Consider the following 18059-nt stretch of genomic DNA (forward strand, 5'->3'; position numbering starts at 1 on the left):
ATGTTTGTTTCCACAGCTATTCAAATAAAATTGGAATAAAATAAGGATGAGTCACCATTATTTCCCATGAATTTCACTACAATGAATATTTGTTCTCTAGGTAGAAATTGCTAAATAAATGAATTATGCTATGAATGCTCAGTAAAAAAATTTATATACTATTTACTATATAAATTAAAGATTAATTTATCAGTAAAAGCATTTACACCTTTTAAAGTTGGATAATAGCTTACTATAAAGATAAAAAAGTTATATTTATGAAATAGTAAAAGTAATATTTATTTAGTTTTTGTTTCGTTAAAATGGATTGATTTTTTACAACTTTAGAAAACTTTTACAGGAGATGGCTTCTCCGATAATACCATTTTTTATCAAAGTTTTAAACTTTTCACATAACATATTATCCTATTGCTAAAATATTAAATATTTTATTATTCTTTAAACGAAAAATACAAGTTTTAGTTTGTTATTAATTTTTCTAACAAAAGAATTTGATTCTTGATTATTTTTGTATTAAAGAATTGTAGGAGAACATAAAGGCCCTGCGAAATTTTTAACTTTTTAACAGCTTTTTATATTTAAAGGTTGGATTTTTATGATTTAAGCTTCGATTTTTAAACTATTTTTAATTTTTTAATGAAAGGGTCGGAATTTTCTAATTTTGAAAATTGATTTCTAGAAATTCTTTTAAATTATTAAGATAACCATAGGTTTTAAACAACATTTTAATTTTTTAGCTTGAAGGATATACATTTTGTTATATTTAACAAAGATTTAAATTTGAATTAATTTATATGAGCTTCGTTTTGGAAAATTGTTCTTCATATTTTACTGAAAGGAGTTGAATCTTATAATTTCTTTCAATTTTATTTTATAGATTCACATTTTCAAGAGTTTTAACTTCCATGCTTCTACTGTGATCTAATGATCTCTAACTAGTTAAACATAAATAATGATGTAGCTCTTTAATCTATCATCGAGAATAACTTTTGTAACTCACTTAATGGTCTTGATTTGAGTTTTTGAATGCATAATGGACACGTCAGATATGTATGTATATGTATGTGTAGCTTAATGCAGCTGCATGGTTTCCCACTTATCATCATTATTATTGTCGACTTATGGCCACCAGAGGCAATTATATAGACTTGCAATTATAGCTTGGCCACAATGGGCCAGAAAACGGAAAAAAAACTATACACGAAATGTGCTAGAAAGATTCTTCCCCCCCATTTGGCTTGAGTTAGTTGGTTAGTCGAATGAAAACGATCTGGGTCATTGCAATGAATGCACAAATGAGTTCACGGGCATTTAAACTCTTAATAAAGTATAAAAACTAATTTCTAATTATTTTCTTAACAACCTTTTGTTATTAATTAATCTCGTAACAGAATCAGTTAGTTAAAATCTTAAAATTATAAAAGTATTTTCAACTAGAAATGATTAGAAAACTTTTGTTTTAACAAGTTGAGTTTACTATTTCCTTCTATTTATGAGTAGTTTTTTCTGAAATCTGACTCACTGTAAATGGTCTAGAAAAAACGCGTAGGAGCCGCCCCTCAAGTCAGTTGGAAGACAAAGAAACACAACTTTAAGTTGCTGCAGCTGCATTTCAGATATGTATACTATAAATGTCTAAGAAACAGTATTTAAAATCCGATTAACTGGCCTTGGTTACAAATATCTCATATTATATTAATACCATAAATTTATAAAGAAACTAGGCGCCTGAATTATTACCCCTCTTTAGGATAGCTAGGAAACTAAATTTCCTATAAATTATATATATGGATATTTGGATATTCGTACAATAGAAATTTCTGTGAACTAAAAACCGTAATTGATGTATACAAGTGTTTGTCCATTTGGTTTATTGCTAAATTGCCTGCCTGTTGTTGGTGTTGTTGGCTTTCTTAACTGCTTCGACCTAAAATGTTTTTTTTTAGTCCATATAGACCATGTCTTCACACGTGCCTTTCTTTTTTGTTTTTGTTTTTGCCATATTAAACAAGTCACGCGATATGAAATTGCTTGCAGATATATATTTACAGTTTGACTTTGAAGTGCATTGAACTTTTAGACAAATATATTGCATGTACAATGTGTATACAACATGTTGTATTTTGTTGTTGGTCGATTTTGATTATTGCTTTAGCCTGGCCTAGCCTAGCCTAGCATAGAGCCGTCTAGTAGTGGCTAGAATAGAATTCTGTTATTGTTGTATGCCGCACCTAAATGCAGCGACAAGCCCATATTAATCCGCTTGATAGTCGTCGTTGCCGAAGAAGAGAAGAAGCAGCAGGAGCACGACACGCAACCTACGATAACAACAACCTACCCCCGGCTGGGTTATAGTTGGAGGCCATAGTAGTAGTAGTAGTTCTCCTTCTCCTCCATCATCCTCCTCCTGCTCTGCTTTGATGACTATCATGCAGGCGGCTGTCTGTCACTCAGGTCAACATAAAAATGCATCCTCTAACGCGTGGGTTGTCGCCTGGTCTGGTTTTTTTTTTCTTCTTTACTAATGTAGACTAGATACACTCATGTGTGTCTGTGTGTGTGTGTGTGTGTGTCTATCTGAATTGGTAGGAATGGGAATAGAGAGATATTAATGGTTGGGGGGAAGCCTTGTGCATTTCCTTCCTGTGGGTAGATCTTGAATTTCACAACGCTGACTCATGCCCAAGTTAACCCTTGTTAATCGATATTTATATATATTTTTCTTCTTCTTTTCTTTGCAGGTAAGTCATTATTAACTACCAACCCAAAATGGTGACTAAAAAGAGTGAGTTCCACTACATAAATTCTCTAAAAAATGGGTGGAAAAACCAAACCAAATGTTCAAGGCTGTCTATGCTCGAGTGAACTCAAGATCAATTATTCTGGCAAAAAAAAATAGTCAAAAATACAAAATCAATGCCCATATGCAAATAATCTTCTTACTCACTCTCGACTCAACTCATCCATTTATACTTTTATCTAATCTTCCTTTGACTATTTTTGGTAAGACTCAACAAACTCTATGAAATTCAATTCACTTTCAACAATTGTCGAGGTCTTTTGAGATGACCAAATATGGTCGGATAATGTTTGTGTGTTGGTCGTTATTATTCTCGTCTCTGGTCTTGGTCCTCCCTCCCTCCATCTCTCTCTCTATCTCTTTCTCACTATGTCTGTCTGTAATCAATAAATAAATATTGCTGATAAAAATCATTTTGTTTTCTCAGTGCATTGACGACAGATTTATGCATAATGTTTACACTTTGAGAAAATATTTTTGAGTACAGATTTTCGATTAGTGTTTTGTGTTTTTCTAAGATTTAACTAAATGAGAGTTGATCTTATTTGGTTCTAAAACTAAAACTGGTATAGAAATTAATATTTGCCTTTTTCCAAGTGCATCTAAAAATTGTTTGTAGCTTGTGTTTACCATTTAGGAAATATGCTTGCATATTGATTAAGTGACTTGTTTGTTTATACATGGGCGAATATTTATTCCACAAACAACATTCTTGATAGACATACGCCCTCTCGCTGCATTATTATTATGGTTACTACCTATTTTTTTATTTTTATTGCAGGGCACTTAAAATGTCTTGTCATCTAACGAAAGAATTTGTAAGATAAAAACAGAGATAATTTTCTTTTTTTATTCTTTGTTTTTGTTCTTTTATTACTGTCCACCATCATCGATCGTTATCATCATCAACAACAACGAGAGACCAAACTAAGGGTCTTTGTCTTCCTTGTAATGATCTTGCCAGTCTTAACCAGAGGGTTAAATAATTTGCTCCCACTGTATTTATTTTTATATGTATGTCCGTACATATGTGCATAAACCGTGGGCTGTAAAAAAAAAAAAAGAAAAGAAGAAACAAAGGCTTGAATAATCTAAAGGCGTAACACGTTTTGTCTGAAGATTTCTTTGTGCAGCTGGGTGGGAAGGAGGAGTAGTAGCAGGAGGTGGGAGTGCAAGCCGAGTGGGTGTGTCTCCTTAAGCATGCCTGGCTTAAACAAACTCACTATGAATCATTGATGAGTATTAAGCCAGAGCCTGCCGATCCATTTAACTGATCCCCGGTCATTAAAATAAAACAAAAGACAAAAAAAAATGACAAATGGCTACCATTTTGGATGAACTCATACATGACTGACTGTCTGCCTGTCTGACTACCATCCCAGTTTGACAATTGACTTTGGGACCTTGAAATTCAGTAGACGAGGACGACGACGACGACGACGAAGTCGACAACAATTGCACCCCAATTTATCCTCAGGGCTGCAGCCAGCCAACCAGTCGACACTTCACTCAAGGGTGCCCATGGATTAAAAGGGTTGCTCCTGCTGCAACACGACTCTTCTGTTGTGGGTGGCTTCCATCGGATTTTCATTATTTGGTAGAGATGACGATGTTGATGAAAGTGAATCTGGTACTCTGCCCCACACCAAAATGAATTGGTCACCTCAGGTATTAAGTGTCGCTGATGCAACCAACAACCACCATTTGTGTTTGGTATTTTGCAATGTTTTCGGTGGTGGTTTTTGTGCGGCATGGCCAAATGTAAATTACTGCAATTTCTAGTAAAACAAACCCAGAAACAAATGGGGAAAATTAAATCAATTAAGATTTTAACATGTGCTCGTTACGTCAATAAAGAACAATGTTTTCTGCTAGTCTCCGTCTATATAATTGGCCCCATCGAAGTCAGAGAAGAGCATTCGCAAAGAGATTGGCAGTGTTTTGGAGTCTTTGTTTATTCTTCCACCAGACAAGCAAACAGCCCAGCCAAGGACGAAATTCACTCTTGTTCAACAGACCAAAGCGTTTCGTCGCGTCTCGTCTCTTGTCTCGGATCAGATCAGGTCAAAGACGTTAAGGGAAAAAAAAGAGTGTCTGACAATGAGTATTTATGTCTGTTTTGCCAACTTGACTCAAATGACTTTTTGTCGCTTCAGAGTTTATTGCAAAAGAATTCTCAGCCATGTGATGTATACAAATGTATATGGGGGGAGTTATTTATTCGTAATCATTGATGACCTAATAAATAATAAACAACTGTGTGTGGTTTTTTGTTGTTATCAGAGAACAATTGAATCACAGGCATTATAATATATATTTTTGGACCCAATTTACTCACATTATTAAATATAATCGATTTGGTTTCATTTATTTATACATCTTTTGCATTAACTTTTACTATTTTTAGCTATTATGGTTTATTGTTTCTTGTTTATTTGTTTATATAAATGTTTTCGCTTCTGATATATGTAAATTAATTGTTTTGCTGTATATGTAGATATTATTAATCATATTTTTGAAGAATTTTTAAACAAATTTGAGCGAGAAACAGTTGCTGAAATAATATAGGAAAATATTACTTAGAATTCTTAAGCAATGTTACTCAAGTTTGATGCTCTTGGTACTAGATTAGTCTAAGAACTTTTTTGTACTACTTGCCTATACAATCAAAGATATTGAATAACAAAAAATTGGGTTAAATAATAGGATTGTTTGATTAAAATGATCGGAATAGGACGAATTACATTTTTGATGGTTTTTGAAATGAATTCCCAAAAAATGTAAGAAAAAAAAAACCGATGAAATATTAAGAAAAGATAATACAAATATTACTTTTCCAATTCTTAAGCGTTATTTTTTCTAATTTTCTAATCACAAAATCAAAGACTTTGTTAAGATTTGATATGGACCATATAAGCAAAGCCATTTGTTAAGAATAAATAGCTAATACTTAGATTAAATTATCAAAAGAATTTATTACATTTGAAAAGAATTTTGAAACCAATTTCTAATTTATTTTATAAAACAGATTAATTGATGATGAATTTGATCAAATTATGAAGATATGAGAGTCAACAAAGAGATAATTGTTCTTGAACAAATTTCTAATAAATTTTAGTTGGTAAAATTATGTTAGAACATAATAATAATCTAGTTTGTTTAATTCTTAAGCGTTATTGCTTAAATTTGTTGTATTCGATCTAAGATTTTGCCAAGATTTTCTAATCAAAACCATTTCTTAAGTAAAAATTGGGTTAACTACTTTGTTTATTTGAATTAGATCACCAAAAGAAGATACACACACCCATATGCACCCAGTTTTTGTCATCTCGAATAGTTGACTTTATCTTTGTTAATTTAGCATATCAATGGAATTTGCTGCTTTTTTCTTCTTTGTTGTTTTCTTGTGACAAACGAATTAATTAACTGTGCGTTTACTTTTTGCAGTAGTTAACCAAGATGCAGGGCATGGTAGGGTGGAGTAGAGTAGGGTAGGGTAGGGTGAGGCTGGAATTAATCGGATCGGGAAACCAGAAATATTCAAGTCATTGGCCACAATTTAGGTTATTTTATGCCATGCAAATTTTGCGGTTTGCTAACCACGCCCCAACTGAAAGATTGGTGAGTTGAGATAGTTTCTGTAAATTGATTTTATGAGAATTATTCATATAGAAAATGAATATTAAATCAAATGAATTTCTACATAAAAAAAATGACAAAATGTTGTATCATGTGAAACGTAAGACAGACTGATCGCTTTTTGTGCCATATCATTGGCACAGCTGCAGCAGTATCTCTCTAACTAAAAGTCCATTGACTGCTCCCCAACCAACAGAGACAACAGCAACAACAACAACAAAGATGATGACGATGATGATGACGACAAAAAAAAGTTTTGCTTCTGCCAAAAAGTTCATTCACACTTGACACTGAAAGAAGCAAACTTAACTTAACTTAACTGGCATGCAAACAACTGAGCGAAAGAAAGACAAGGAAACAAACGATTGTCGATTTCCTTCGACAAGCTAAAAGACTTGAGTTCTCCTTCGTTATGGAGATTTCTGTCACCTCATCTCTTTGAGATGAAAGACATGCTGATCCAGTGATGATAATGACGACCATTACAAGCACCGCTATGCATCAAGTGCCCTCTTAAGGGAAAGTTTCCTTCCTTCATAGGTTGCACTTTGATTAAACAAACAAATGTGATCGAAGGTGGCTGGAATAATCACTTTTTGGGGATATATTCATGCATTAGAAGGATTTTCAGCAAATCTAAAAGTCAAAATATCTTTAGTTAAAGAGAAGAACCCGTTCTCGATTTGGTTTAGCTGTGCAGGCCAACACTTTTTCAATGATGCATCACCAAACTGAGAGTCGAGTCATCCGCTTCCATTCCGCAAATCTTGCAGCGAAAAGGGTATGCGGCGACGACGCATATGGGCCTAGAGAAGAAAAAGGCGACTGGGTCGCCGACGACCACAAAGATTGGAGAAACAGGTTTAATCTACGCTTTCTTTCTTCCGTAAAATTCTTTTGTCTCTCTGTGCGGAGACTTGTCAGAATGCAAAAAAAAAAAACAAAAAAAAAAGTAAAGTAAAGAACAGAACGAAGAACCGGTCAGCAGCTTTCCCTAATAGCAGGTGGCTCTGTGTGCTCTGATCCGATCTGTTCACCTCAGCTCAGCTCAGCTGTGTGTGTGTGTGTGCTCCTTTTGCCAATTTTCAATCAGAACATTTTTAAAATTATTAACAGAAGTGAATTTCTTGGAATCAGTAAACAATTTGTAAGCAACTTGATGTGGACTCATGATTAAGATCCCAGACCCACAGCAGCAGTAGCAACATCAACATCTCAGACCCAAGATTGAGGAGCTCCTTCTTCCAAGTTAGATAGATGAAACTGCATCTGACGGCTGACGCCAATCTATTGACGATAAATTATGTTGGGGACGCCTATTAAATGGAATAGAACGAAATAAATATGCGGGCTATCTACAATGGAATGTTCCCTTAAAGAAGAAAAAACTATCCCCATTGTTTGAGAAAACCCCTTGTATGTTTGTGTGTGTGTGAACTGAATGAAACTGGAGAACGGATGAGGCGTAATAATCTCATTTGATTGTTATAATGGGTTTATCAACTTTTTAACCGACAAATGGTGGAACTAAATATGTGTGTGACTCAGCTAGAGCACAAAGAGAAATGCTCTGAATCAACTTCAACTCCAATTTAATAGATCAATTTAAAATGATTTAGAAATAGACAAAAATATCAACTGAAGAATTAGCTAAAACTACTCCCTCCAGTTAATCCAGCTTGTATGTGTTTTCTTTGGTCTTCCTGTTTCGCTTCATTTTACGCCACTAATTTATACTAAAATATAACTAGACTTGAACTACGATCAATAGTGAATAAAATTTCCCGTCGAATGAGATATTGGTCATCAAAATCGGATAAGAAATAGATACTCCTCGTTGCATTCGAAACATTTCATTTCTTTTCAAATTAGCCGCTTAGCACTATTACTGGACCCTTAGGACTATTACTCTCACCCTTAGGACTTTTAATCGCATCCTTAGGACTGCAACTCTCGCCCTTAGGACTATTACTCTATGGCGCCCTCTATTAATGTTTTCATTTATCTAAATTCCTCGCTGGTGGCGCCACTTTGTTGAACTGCTTGCCTCTAAGTAACTAGCTGGCAACTCTATGCAAACTGCTTGCTTTGCAATATTTTCAACTAGGTGGCCACACTGTGTGCGCCTTTTTAATTTTTTAAATTTGAATAATTGCCAGTTTGTGCTAACCAGAAATTTTTTTCATTGGCCTAGAAAGGTTTCGACTTTTTGAGTTTAGCAAACGGCAATTTTATTGGCTCAATGACTTTCCTTGATTTCTTTTTTGGGTTTAATGTGCCACTTTAATAATAATAAAAAAAACACGAATAATAAGAAATTAGAAAAACAATTTATGTGCAATTGGGGAATTTTCGGTTATAAAACTGATAGATGATAGACGCGAATCGACAAATGCAGCCATTTCGAAGTGCAATAGCCAGCTGCCAGCTGAGTTTCGGATGAGGAATTGTGCGATTTTGATTGATTGATTGATCGATTGGGTGCTGAATGTGGAATGGGTTGACTTTTTATGGCATTTCATTTGCATTTTTATTGATCATCATTATCATCATCATCAACAAGCAAGTCAAATGCAAAGAAAAGCATGCCAATTTTAAAGTCCAATTCGAAGCATTGGATTATTTTTCATTTGCAAACAATTGTCGGACATTTATTAGTCTAATGCTAATGCTAATCTCCCGTTCTAATTCCTATGGAGCTGCATGTTTTACACTTTCTGGTCTAAACTCCATACTCCATCCCCCCCTCGCATCCTATTCATTCATCCATCCATACCAAATTGCCCCAATCTTGTCTTTGACTTGCACATTTGTCTTGGTTGTTTGCTGGTGTTTGCTGTTGCACAGTTCGTGCCTAACTCCATTGGTGGTGCAACTGTTGCTGCCCCTGTTGCAGCTTTAGCTGCTGCAGTGATATTATCTCCACACAGAAATCGGCGTAAATAATTACCGCTGTTGTTGTTGTTGTTGCTTTGACTTTGAGAGTTTTCCTTAGCGAAAATGGTTCCAAGATTCTATTCAACTCCTCTGTCTCTATCTCTGTGTGTGTGTGTCTTAGTGTGATGATGAAAAACGGGAATTACTATTTTAATAGTAATCATAATAATGAAAGGAATGCATTTAATGATGGTGGTCGTGATCTTTCCGTCGCTACAATGTTCCTTAACGAATAGATTCTGGGCCACAGAGAGATAACATTGCGTTAATGAGTTTTGGACTCGCTCTTGCAGATTCAGAGTTGCAGATGATTGAAATTCATTGAGATTGCCTGCCATTGAGTGTACGAGAACACGAAAAATGCTTTCACTGAAAATCTGGGGTGAAGCTAGAAATAATCAGACCATACTGCATTTTTTGGTTGTTACATATTTATCTCATTTTTTCTTTTCTGAAATCTTTTTGAAGTAACATTTCGATTTAGTTGCTTGCTGCTGAAACAAATTCTAAGAATTTCAATTATGTGGAAAGAAATGGGTATTTGCTGACAGATTGGTTTATCTATTGTGCCTATCTCAACTAAGCTGGAAAGAGAGAGAGAAAGAGAAAAAAGAGAAGCTTAACTTAAGTCGACTATATAGCCAGCTGCATTTCCCCAACCCCTTTGCCTTTTCTTCTCCATCTCTTCTTGGGGCACGTTTCATAATGTGTGGGAAATATGTGTGTCTGTGTGTGCGTGTGTGTGACGACAAATGTGCGACGACTTGGAGGTTAGTTGCATTTATTTTGTGTAACATCCAATGATCTTGATCTTGGCATTAGTCATACATTTTGGTGTAACTAACTGCCGCATTGGCCTCAACTTACTCATATGTTTATTTAGTCGTTACATTTAGTTTTTTTTCTTCTCTTCTTCTCTTGGTTTTATTGGTTTTTCGTTTGCTGCGGCTGCTTACAGTTTTCTGGTGTATTAATTAACCAGAGAGTGTAACAAATTCTAAGTCAAAATGTTGGAACGGCTCACAATTTGAGTTGCCTTTCACTTTGTTGGCCTGACTGACTGCCTAGCAGCTTGCTGGCCAGCTTGGTTTGCTCAATAAACAAATAATAATAGCAATAATAACAATAATGATAATAAAAAATCGTTCCCTCCCGTTGAGCATACTATACATATATTTATGTGAACACTTTTCACTCCAAGATCATAAAAAACTTTGGTAATTTACTTTAGTTTAGAATCAAATCACACAAATAAGGCCTTAGCTAGGCTTTCTTAGCCCGCTTCACCTTCTTCTCCACCATCTGAGGCAATAGTTTTTTGGTTTTTGTGTGCATTGCATTGAATGCAAGTTGAACATGCAACGAAATATTGTATAAGTATTATCAACAGTATGTGAAACATGATCATGCCTCATAATGAACTGAAACGAAACTGTAAAATATGTAGACTGTTTTTTTTATTTTTTAAGATCATTGGCTTCTCACCGGCATTTTATAATTACGATAAACCATAAACCTTTTGCATTTGTATTGCGGTTGTATATCTCTAACAAGCTTGTTTGCTCTCGCGCTGGCTCCTCAATTAATTTGTCTTGGGAACTCGGCCCACTCAGTTTTTGAACCAATCTTTTAGCTATAAAAACCCTATTACAAAACAATTTTGACCGCAAATTCATTTATTGTTGTTCCGGCAATTGTTTAATTTCATTTATATCAAGCTTAAAATGCCCAATACGGGAAGTTTTACTCATTTCATTTATTTTATCTTGGGCCAGCGAGGTCTAAATGTAATTGAAACAGTTGAAACTATTGTATTGTTGTTGTCGTCGTCGTCGCCGTCGTCTCTTTGCCTTGGTTTCTCTAATATAGGTAGCTATACATATATGGAAAGAAGGGGTAGGATGAAGCTAGGTAATTGTAAATTGCAAAAGAAAGAAACGTTTTGTGCTATTTGGGAAAAACTGTAGTCATTTGTGGCAAAAAGTTTACCGCCATTTTCTTGTGTGTGTGTGTGTTTGGCGCCGCAAAATGTCAAGGTGAAAGGAAAAGCCCACAAACACTATCACTGCAGGTTACAAAAGAATTGAAAAAGGAATTCAAAAGTTCACTTAAACCACACAATAAAGTCTTAACATTGATGCAAATGTGCGATATAGATGTTGTCAAGGTCGTAGAGGGGGGAGAGGCTTGCTTTCAAACGGTGGCAGTACAGAAAACAGTGTTGAGAAGGAATAATTTACAAAAAAGAGCCTTTCAGGGCTCTATAAATGAAGAATTCAATATTCAAAGAATCCAAAATTAACTTCAAATCGTTATGAACTAGGAAAAATCATGTTGCAAGGGTGTTAATAAAGCTTTTAGTGTTGCATAAGCATAACTAACGAAATCAGTGTTAAAAGGGTCGTTGAAATAAAGAATTTGGTGTCTAAAGAACACAAAAAATGAGCTCAAACCGTTTAAGAAAAACGGATACTCTATGAGAATTGATAAACAAATCTTGGAACGTGACTCTATCGTTAGCCATTCAAATTTGATTTATACAAACGTCAGAAAATTGGCATTGCCGCATAGCTTTTCAGTTTCAGTTTATAGGGCTTAACACGATATCATAAAAAATTAGATTTTTGCTGTAATCGCTCTTGGCAAATAAAACACTTGAGATGGTCGAGGGGTTTATAAAGGAAGTTGAATGCTTTAATTTCATTTAAGAGAGAGGAAAGTTTTTTTTTTTGTTTCTTTAGTTTTAGGTGTAGTGAATGAAGCTCCAAATTGCAATTAAATGGGTGTGGTAAAAGGCACTCGACTATAAAAGTGCACAGGCGCGTCTGGCAAATGCAAAGTGGCCCGGCCCGGCGCGGCCATTCCCCCCTGCTCTCTGGGTCTGGTCTGAAGCTCAATCTGACTAGACATCTCTGCGTCGTAGTGGACTTCTCGAACTCATTAAAGACGCCTCGACTAGTTGTTTGTTGCTGGTGCTGCTTGTGGACAACAGCACACTCTGCCCCTGATCAAGTACCCAGACATTTTAATGTTGAAAGCACAGCATGAGCAGCAGCAGCAGCGTCACCGGCAGCGGAGCTGCATAATCGAGCTGCCAGCCAGCAGTCAGCAATTTGTGTTGTGTGCAACACATTTCCTCGTCCATAGAAAACGGAAAAACTTGTTGTACAAATTTGGAAATGTTTTTCTTTGGAAAATATTGTAAACACAAAAATAACAAAACAACAAAAAAAAATTGCAATTGGGTTGAGTTGAGGGCAGAATGCACGCCGTTAGGTGAGAGGGGTTGGACCACACACATGCGATAATTTTTCATTTGATTTGACTGCCTGGAAATGAAGTTAAAAGTTAAACGAAATTGAACTATTTCCACTTGCGAATGTGAAACGCCTGCACCCAAGTTTAAAATAAGTGTTGCATGTGTAGTATACATAGTGCCACTATGTGTTTCTGTCCGTCTCTTTGTCTTTCTGACAGAGTCAGTCATAATGCATTTGAGGAAGTTGCGGCCATTGTTTGGTTGGCCATCATTAAAATACAATTTGGCCAGGCAGGGCAATCGCCCGGATGGCAGTAGTAGCTTCAAAATATTTCATATACTTCTTGGAAGTTAACGAAATTTGAATACCCTATAGAAAATATGCAATTGAGTCTTGAGAGTGCAAGATGAGTCGTGGGCTAAAAGTATTACAAACTTTCTTTGTCGATAATTCTACTTTTTAAGAGTTAAACTAGTTGGGAATTATAACAAAAAGAACTTTTAAAACATGTAGAACTTTTAAAGAGAGCTAAAAAAGTCATGAGTGAATGTTAATGTAAAACAGAATATACCCCTTTCTCTTGATCATAATGGCAGGGTATAAATTTGACCTAAGCTCTACTTTGCCCCCATAGTATGTGCCTTTTGGCTTACAAAAGTATTAAAGTGTTTACGGAACAACACGCATGCTATAATATTATATACTATCTGCTGGATATCATTATGTATTGCCGATGTTTGTACCTTTTGTCTACTACACGGCTCTGATGAAAGTAAAAGCGAAAGTGTTGTTAAACCTTTATTTTTTTCTTTTAATTTTCCCTCATTCGCCTCCCCCTCCGCTTTTGTTTTGTTTGGTTTTGACTTTGCCGCCTATTCGTCGTTCTACAAAAGGTGAGAAATGAAGGAAATGAGGTACAAAGAAGAGAGAAAGAGAGGGGAAGATATAAAGATTGATTAAAAGATCGGCGCGTCAATGATGCATTTCCCGTGATAATTTTCTTGATTTACCCCCAAAAGAGCTGAAACTAATGTTACAACTTCTTGTCCCAAGGCGACGAGACCCTTTCAGTCAAATTAGAAATGTTTTAATCAACGCAAAATGATTAATTTACGTTTTTTTAAGTAAGTATATAGAGTTTTATTTCGTTCCCCCTTCCCGTAATTAAGGGAAAGTTAGTAGTTTTTTTTGGTTAAACTAGAGTTAGTAAGTTGCTGCTACTATATATTGTGCTGCACCTATGACCAAAAAGAGTCTTACATACATGCGAGTACCTGTACTTTAACTAAACGGAGACCGCTCACCTTATTTTTCTTTTCTTTTCGTTTCTTCTTTTTTTTGGGCGGTCAACAGGCCACAAGTCAGAGTTTTTTTTTTAGTTGCACGTTTTCCTAATTACTCTACTTAATCTCTGGTTTTAGGCCCGCAGTTTGGGGGCAGTCAATGGCCAGGGCCTGGCCAAGAGAGATTTAAACTCACATGTGTGTTTGAGGTGCGGGTATCAAAACTAGAAAGAAAGGTTTTTTCTTGAACTGAATTTTCCTTTGACAGTTAAATGTATAATGACTTTTAAATTGTTTTTGTTTTTTCTTTTTGTAGCGACAACAAATAATAATGCTCCTTGAAAAGTCTATAAAAGTTTTACTATCTTTTTCCTACATCAAATTATTATTTACCCTGTAAATCCTATGCCCTAAAAAGAAAAGTACAATTCGTACTACAAATTTCAGATATGCTGATTGATAAATAGATTTGATAAACTTTCAACTTAAAGTAGGTAACTTGAAATGATTTTTTGAGTAAAAGCCATAAAGTTTATTGATTTATTATGCTTAAATTAAAAGAAAGCTGTCTATTTATCTAAAAATTGCATTTTATTATCCTTTTTTAATGGCAAATTAACATCAAAAGGGATTTTAGATATAACTATATCACTTAAAAGACCATTAAAAGTGGTTATTAGGAATAATTATTGTGAAAATTCAACATTTTTCTGGTTTCATAATGTGTGAATGAAAAACCTTGGGAAAGCCAAACCGACAAAGAGTTATGTTGATTGTTAATAATAATTTCTAAAATGCAATTGTTACTTTGAACTTTTACCAGTGAATAACAAATTCACATTGGGGCGTTTTGAATGAGTGTGAGAGATTTATATAGTCCGTTTTTTTTGTTTCTTGTTTCTTTAATATCTATGAAATGTCAATAGGCTGGGTTTAAATGCTGTTGCAATTGCTGGCCGTTGTCGTTGTGTGTCGCCCACGTGCAATGAAGTGTGGCAAATTAAGAGAGCGAGCAACATATTCAATTAATACAACGATGCGACAGATACCATCTTGCTTCATACTCCAGAGTCTTCAGTCTTCTTCTGGCCACATAAGGAGGAGGCATAGATGTCAGTATATACATAGAGAGACAATGATTTCTAAGAGATTAGACACACACACACGCGCACATACAAAGGCATATTCTGACGACACTTGACTAAGTATTGAGCATGGAGGAGCATGAAGCTGGTGCTGCTCGAATGGAACTTGCCTATTTTTAAAAGCCCCATCCATGTAGGTTGCCACCACACACTCACACACACATGGGCAAATGCTGCCCACCCAACCATCTTCACCCATCCTCACCGTCATCCTCTTAACCATGTGCAAGTGCATTATGACGACGCCCAGGCTTTTACATGGAGAGAAGACCGCATGGTGTCAGGTTGCCCAGTTCATCCGTCTGTCCCTCCGCCTGTCTGTCTGTCTGTCTGAGTCGGGCGGACTGTCATCGTCCCACAATATAGGCAACGGGGCAGTCAACTTTTGCTGTTTCTCTCACCCGAAAAAAAGAAAAAAAAAAACAAGGAAAGAAATGGAATGAAAAAAAAAGTGTCTTGGCTAAAACTAAAAATAACTAACTAACTGACTGACTGACTAAATGACTGGCTGGCTGACTGGCTGGCCGACTTGACTTCTCCTTCTCTGGCTTCCTGTTCTATGTACATAGGCATTTGGTAGCTAAAAATCTGTGCCAAGATTCTTGTTGTTGTTGTAGTTGTTGTAGTTTCCATATAGAAGAAGAAATATGCAAATGAAATTTGCATTGAAATTCTATTTTTTGTTTGGAGTCAAACTGGCGGCAATCTGTCGAAACGATGCTGGTGCACGGCCTCATTAGTAGCCAAAGCACTTGAAATTAGAGTTGGCTAGAAGAGCTGCTGCATATCATCAAATGAATGCCTGACAACGATGATGAAAGTGATTTATGTCCGGCAATATCTTGTCCAAGAGTCTTAAAGTTGCAATTGCATCTCCACCTCATCGCTGAATGTCTGGTACAGCAAATGTTTCAACTTATGTAGGTAGTAGGCAGTAGGTAGGTCGTTTGCAAATGTTGATTGGAGTATGGAGAATGGAAAAAACTAAGCTAAGGAGAAAACAATTGCTTACGAGGAACAACATGAAGTGCACTAGACCTGAACTATATTTCTTGGTTTCTTTATATACCCTATAATCGAAATATTAAAGAGAAGTTGCCATGAAGATGAGAGAAACTAAAATCAGAACTAAGGGAAATCCTTTCTTTCATGTAAAGAAGTGAATAAAGGATTAATTTAATTCAGTCATATTAGGCAGTTCAACGAAAAGTTCAACTCAAACTTTATATAGTATAATTACTATAATTTAAAAAAAGAAACTACCAACACTTTTGTTCCTTATTTATAGAAAGACTTTCCCAACCAAGGGTCTATTAATTATTCAGATATATTTTTTTTATATAAGTAACTCCAAGTCGATGCCGTCTCATTTCAAATGTGGAGAATTCTTGTGCCGTTTGTGGCACCTGCTAAGAAAGAGAGACGCAGCCAAGTGTTAAGCGAAACAACAACAACAAAAAAGAAATCCGCCAAAAAAAAAACAACATAATTTACTGTGCAAAAATATATTTTCCTTTACATGGAAAATGTCAACCAGAAACTTAGTGAGTAAGTTGTTCTCTTCTTCTTTGTGTGACCCACAAAACTTACCACAGCGCTCAGTGTGTTGAATTTCTGCAAAGCAAAGGAGAGAGAGAGAGACCGAGAGAGCCAAACAAGAGAGTCAACTTCAATCAGCTGTAGTTTGTTTTTGTTTTGATGCGCTGCCCCACATGGGGTCCCACTCTTAGCGAGAGAGAGAGAGATAGAGAACTCTTGTAACACTCTCGTAACACTCTCAGTGAGTTGTTGGGGCTTTGGGTCGATAAAAGCAAACTTCTCGCTGCTACTGGCCAGAGCTACTGCTGCCGCTGCTGCCTGCTACTGCTGCTCCTCTGCTTTGCTGCTCTGCTCTGCTCTTTTGGTATAAAATGCTTTTCACTTTTCCCAATGCATTTTAGTCGCAAGCTTTATATCGAAACGTTAACAACATTGTCACAACTCTCTCTCTCTCTCTCCTGTCTGTCGAATGAAGAAAATTTGATATTCTTGGCCGAGTGTTTAAGAAAATTCAATTACAACAACATATCCTTCCATTCGAAACAAAGAAACGCCAAATTAAAATTAACTAATAAACAAAACGAATAACAACAAGTGCATAAACAAAGTGCAAAGATAAGAAAAGTGTGAATTTTGCTTACTTTGTGAGTGTGTTAGCGTCAGGATATTCCTTGCCCCTTTTCCCGCATATCTTTTATACGGGGTAGTTGGGAGGAAAATGTTGCCAAAAACCATAAATTTTGTATACCTACCACAAAAGTTTTGGTCTTATCTAACTTTGCGAGATTTGTTTTATTGATTTTACGCACAAAAACAGCATCCGCACGTTGTGCAGCCAGCTCCATGACTCATCCAAGGGAAGCTGCATGTGGCAAGATATGTGTATGTGTATGTGTGCGTGTGTTTTTGCAACATTTTCCATCCTTTTCTTCTTCTTGAGAATGAAAATACTCATTTTCTTTTCTTTCCTCTCTATCTATCTCCTATCTCTCTCTTTTCGTCTTCAACTCCAACTCTTTGTACATTTATTGACAAACTTTAAAGTTAATTTTTTGTTTTCTACAAAATCATAAAAAGTAATTGCAATATTGCTCAATCAAAATCTCACAGATATATCAAAAACAAATAACACTAAATAAAATGGCTGCTTATGCTGCATTCAAACATGTTGAACTTTACAATGTTGGCAAAGCCAAAAAGCGGTAAGTTTCAAATAACGCAATGTAATAAAAATCAATGTCTATATATGCAGATATGCAGATATTTTGAAAATGAAGAAGAAAACCCTCCAGCTGCACTTGATTCATTCATTCATCCATTCATTCAGTTAGTCAGTCAGTTAGTTAGCCAGGCAAAGGCGTATATACATATATACTAACTAAGTTTACACTCATAAGATTAATTTAGCGTGCATTCACCTTTTCGGCTTTCAACTGAACCGCCGCTGTTGCCATTG

At 35.6% G+C, this 18059-nt stretch overlaps 1 protein-coding gene across 6 annotated transcripts in view; it reads left to right on the plus strand.

Annotated features, from left to right (window-relative positions):
* The window catches only part of LOC6646979 (microtubule-associated protein Jupiter), a 33280-nt gene that overhangs the window by 1114 nt on the left and 14107 nt on the right, over positions 1 to 18059 (plus strand). The gene's annotated exons all lie outside the window — the stretch shown is intronic.

This window comes from Drosophila willistoni, chromosome 3R (genome assembly GCF_018902025.1).
Source record: "Drosophila willistoni isolate 14030-0811.24 chromosome 3R, UCI_dwil_1.1, whole genome shotgun sequence".
In the NCBI taxonomy this organism is placed as follows: Eukaryota; Metazoa; Arthropoda; class Insecta; order Diptera; family Drosophilidae; genus Drosophila; species Drosophila willistoni.